Source organism: Limulus polyphemus, unplaced genomic scaffold (genome assembly GCF_000517525.1).
Source record: "Limulus polyphemus unplaced genomic scaffold, Limulus_polyphemus-2.1.2 Scaffold3352, whole genome shotgun sequence".
Classification (NCBI taxonomy): Eukaryota; Metazoa; Arthropoda; class Merostomata; order Xiphosura; family Limulidae; genus Limulus; species Limulus polyphemus.
Window position 1 is genome coordinate 2,533 of NW_013668962.1, and position 5,179 is coordinate 7,711.

Here is a 5,179-nt window from a genome sequence, read left to right on the forward strand (position 1 = left end):
TGATGTTGAACTAAAAACATATTGGGAAGTGACTTGTGTGTGAAAAAAAAGACATAACTGATGAGTTCTGATGTTGAACTAAAATCATATTGGGAAGTGACTTGTGTGTGAGAAAAAAGAAAAATCTCAAATCTTATTCATTACACACCTTAATTTCGAGCTAAAATTGAATTAAGAAGAATGTGGAAAGAACCTAAAGTTAACTTATTTTTATAAAAATTTCATTTTATTTGGTCGCTTTAGTGGGCTTCTTTTCTTTGCCGTTTGTACTCGACTTATTATCTTAATAACATTTCCGAAATATCCGTTTTGCGGATACTTTTAAACTCCTCTGTCGGATATCAGTGGACCTAAATACCACAGAGGGAAGAGATAAACTGAGTCAAGATAGAGCAAAAAAAAGAAAAATATGAATATTTCGGTAAGGCCCATGAGAGAGGTTGAATACCCGTGTAAAGTGAAAAAAAAAAGTTAAGAAATAATGACACGGGTTTAGGAAAATATGTATTACTCAGTTTCTTTTTTTGTATGAGACAACAGAACTTAAAAGTTGGTAAGCTAAGAATATCATAAGGAGGTTTAAGTTTTAAAATTAATTAAACAAACATTGAATAAGAATTATAAGTTTTAATCATGCACTTACCTGTTGATCGAAAAGAGCCCAAAACACAGGTAGCGGAATATAAAGCCTCAAAACATGGAGCACCATCTTGATCTCTTCTATCAGTTTCAACTGTTGAAATATTTGTGGAAAAGAAACTTTACGTAATCAGTTTTCTTCTCTAAACTAAATATTGTACTTGATTTAGTGTAAAGCAACAACTAAGTTTTTATTATTATTATTACACACTATTTAACGTCGTTGCATTTTTGTTGTTGTTCTTTTTTTAAATTTCGCGCAAAGCTACACGAGGACTATCTGCGCTAGCCGTCTTTAATTTAGCAATTTAAGACTAGAGGGAAGGCAGCTAGTCATCACCACCCACCGCCAACCCTTAGGCTACTCTTTTACCAACGAATAGTGGGATTGAGCGTAACATTATAACGCCCCCACGGCTGAAAGGGCGAGCATGTTTGGCGGGAAACTTCGTTGCCAAAGCATTATTGCACTTTGGGTTGACTGTGATAACGAGGCGGCTACTGATTATAAGTCCTTTACCTCCCTTCCCCCATACAGTGTAAAATCTAAATAATGCCAGATGAATTATAAATTAATAAATGTTTCTGCTTTGTTGCAGTTACTTAATAGTGTTATTTTATTTTTCTTAATAAACACACATTTGTGGAAATGTCAATACATATTATTGTAATGGCAATGATGTTACATGAGTTTTTTTTTCCTAATTTCTAATTTGTAATTAGTTTTATTTCAGTACCTTTCTAATCACACGAATATTTTCAGTTATTCATATGCTCTTTGTTTAAAAAAAAAATCAATGTATCTTATCAATATGTAACTCCTTCCTGTGTCTCAAATCGCCCTAAATCGTGGTGCATAAATAAATGACTTCGTCTCGTTCATTTCACTGTAAAGCTATCCGTTCTCGTGCAGCTTAAGTCTGTGTTTCGTATCATCGCTGTGCTTTTCTTGGTGCATATATGTAACTCCTTCCTGTGTTTCAAATCGCCCTAAATCGTGGTGCATAAATAAATGACTTCGTCTCGTTCATTTCACTGTAAAGCTATCCGTTCTCGTGCAGCTTAAGTCTGTGTTTCGTATCATCGCTGTGCTTTTCTTGGTGCATATATGTAACTCCTTCCTTTGTGTCATGTCGTCATGAGTTACCTAGAAGAACCATCATAAGTCGTCATCGACACGCGATTGGTGTTTTTTTTTTTTTTATTGAAAGGGCGTAAAGAATAGTGGGGCAATCTTGACGCTGATGTGTTTCACAAGAGCCCTTTGCAGTGAAAGTTGCACTCCAGACCAATAGTTCGAAACTAAAGGCATCACACAAAACACAATCAGCAGTGGAAGAAGGGGCTGTAGCAAAGCTATAACATATAACACAATCGGCGGTGGAAGAAGGGGCTGCAGCAAAACTATAACATATAACACAATCGGCGGTGGAAGAAGGGGCTGCAGCAAAACTATAACATATAACACAATCGGCGGTGGAAGAAGAGGCTGTAGCAAAATTATAACATATAACACAATCGGCGGAATATGCAGAATACGCTGCAGTAAAGCCAACACACAGAGCACTTCTGGCTGTGGAAGAAGGGACTGCAGCAAAGCCATCACACGGAAAACAACCGTAGTGGTGTGAACGCCTTTTACAAGCATGATTATAGTTAATTATATATGTCACAAGACATTAGTATTAGGCTTATTATATTTTTTGACGTTGTTAATCTAATCCCTTAAAGGTTTTCAAGAATTAGAGCATTATATATATATATATATTTGAAATAAACTAAACTATGAGAGTTATTGAAGCCGGTAAAACATAAATTGTATGTTCAGACAAGATTATGTTAGTGAATGCCTCTGTTTCCGACGTAACTAAATGAGAATTGCAAACATGTTTACAGGTATTGTTAACTTTTTAATACGTTATTTCCCCGAAAGGGGGCTGAAGGCCGCCTGGAGGGGTCACCTGCTTTAACCACTTGCATCACTGTAGTGTGTTGTCCGTCAGCCAGTCAATAAACACTAAAATTACGTCACATAATGGTCGCTTAACATTGCAATTTATACTGTCGTGACGTCAGTAAAACGTACGCATACCATGAATCACGAGAAGAATTATGCAATCTGTATTCTACACCACAGCATGACATATAATTTTCAAAGGCAAGAAATAATAATATTTGTTACTGTTAATTTTATTTTGTTTTTACTGTTATTTTTACTGTTAATTTTATTTTGTTTTGTTTTTTACTCTTTAAACAAAACACATTCGGGGATCCTGCGGAAGTACATCTAGTAATTAAGATATATTTTACGATATTCTTACATCATACTTGTCATCAGCGTAGTCCAACCAATGTTCTCTCCGTTCTTCTTTTTCTTCTTGGTTCTTACTTTTCGTTTGAGTGCGTACTAGAAAGAATTACAAAACCGTGTAAAATACCAGTCGTGGAACACTTATGCTATCTAAATACATAATTTAATAACCAGTTGAATTCAAACAGTGCACCTCTCTGCTCAGAAGTTGTAACAAAAACATATATCAGGTATTTACGTTTCTTAATGTTTCTATGTATACTTAGTTGGACCATGAAACACTTAAACCTGTGTTCTAAGGTATTTTAGTACTTAAAACACGATTACACAACTGTGGCTTAACCATCACGAGTCTTCCTGAATTTTTTCTTGTTCTTGGAGTTACTCATGCTCTCACTTACGTTAAATAACAAGAAAAGCTAGTGAGTTGCTGTTTAAGAAGACAGTTTGTTGTAGATCTGTGCCTTTACGTCAGTAGTATTTAATTTGATTTTTTACTGTGTGATATCGCTTGTTTTAATAGCATACAACAGAAAATAGGCATAAGGGAAAAATTATACTTACAAATATACATTCCAAAACTCTGAACACAATGTTTCCTTGCGATGGGATAATGTTGTAAAATGGTTTTCCACACAAAAACATAGCTATGGAAGAATTATATCAAGACTCGTAAAGCATATTATCTTTACACTTTGGACAAACCAAATCTTTACTTTTATATATGTTTTTAAAAATTAAAATCCAAGCAATATTTCGATAAGAAAAAAACACTTAATAGATGGCGCAGTTATAGGTAGGCTTGTGATGGATGTTCAACAAATAATTAAGTCTATTTGTTTGTAATTAAGCACAAAGCTACACTATGGGTTATCTGTGCTCTGCCCACCACGGGTATCAAAACCCGGATTCTAGCGTTGTAATTCCGCAGACATACTGCGGGCAAAATAATTAAGTAACCAATCTGAAACATTAGTACAGTACGATTGAAATAAATTATTGTTGTTATTTACTGGTATTTAAAAATCTCTTTACTTTAACAACATCAAGCAACATCAAAGTGTTTTCAAAGCCTTTGCGTCCATTTCTTGTCTTGATCTAATACACTTTTTAACTGATAGGTATGTTTTCAGTAACAACCAAAGTCCTGTTCATTGGGCGTTTATTCAAAATACCTTTCTTATAATAAAATTGATTGTTATATTTTGAAAATCCTACGAACAAAATATGTGTTCAACTTCCCTTAATATTTCACAAAATACGTATTCATCTTCCCTTAATATTTCACAAAATATGTATTCATCTTCCCTTAATATTTCACAAAATATGTATTCATCTTCCCTTAATATTTCACAAAATAGGTATTCATCTTCCCTTAATATTTCACAAAATATGTATTCATCTTCCCTTAATATTTCACAAAATACGTATTCATCTTCCCTTAATATTTCACAAAATATGCCGTATTAAAAGTAATATTATATGATTAACTTCAACTTTTTAACGATCAAATGTCAATACAGAATTCCGTAAAAATTATATATTCAGAGAAAATATTTATATAGACTCTTGAAATTCAAAATAATAACTCTCTGTAAAAGAGCTATCCACCGTTTTGCCAGTGACTATACTTTTTTTAAAACCCAAAATTGGGCAGAAAATGGCTGTCCATTATAACGTTCAACCTGTATGTCTTTTGTAAACTGTTTGGTACCTTGAGTTATTAAAGTACTCTCAAGTTATGATTAATGGCGTTGTATGGTAGTCCTGAAAAATACAATTACAGCAACATGAAATTTCTAAATACTACATTTTGATTTGAGCGTGGTTTGTGAAGTATACGTGATCAGTTCAAGACTTGTAACATTCAAATACTGGAACAAGTAGGAAAAAGTTCAAACACAAACTACTCACCTAATGCGATTATCATAAGAATTGAAGGAACCCCAAATGCAAGTGGATAACACGTATTGTTGCCAAAACAATGTATGTCCGCTAAAAGAAAGAAACAATATTTAATAATTTCATCAATATATCGACAGTAAAATTGTACTGAAATTCCATACATGAAATACAAAAGAGGCGTAATTAATCTAATAATTTATAAAAAAAAATATCCCAAAATTGTTGACGGTAAAGGCTACTCTGACTGAAAAAACCGTTATTATGCAGAGTGTTGTTAGAATGTTATTATGCAGAGTGTTGTTAGAATGTTATTATGCAGAGTGT

General features: G+C 33.4%; 1 long non-coding RNA gene across 1 annotated transcript; it reads right to left on the minus strand.

Annotated features, from left to right (window-relative positions):
- Positions 1 to 636: 636 nt before the first annotated feature.
- Positions 637 to 4,947, minus strand: LOC111088220. The gene is made up of 4 exons (XR_002612818.1): positions 4,865 to 4,947; positions 3,515 to 3,597; positions 2,961 to 3,046; positions 637 to 733 (listed from the first exon to the last, which is right to left on the minus strand). It is a non-coding gene; the product is annotated as an uncharacterized LOC111088220 (long non-coding RNA).
- Positions 4,948 to 5,179: the final 232 nt, after the last annotated feature.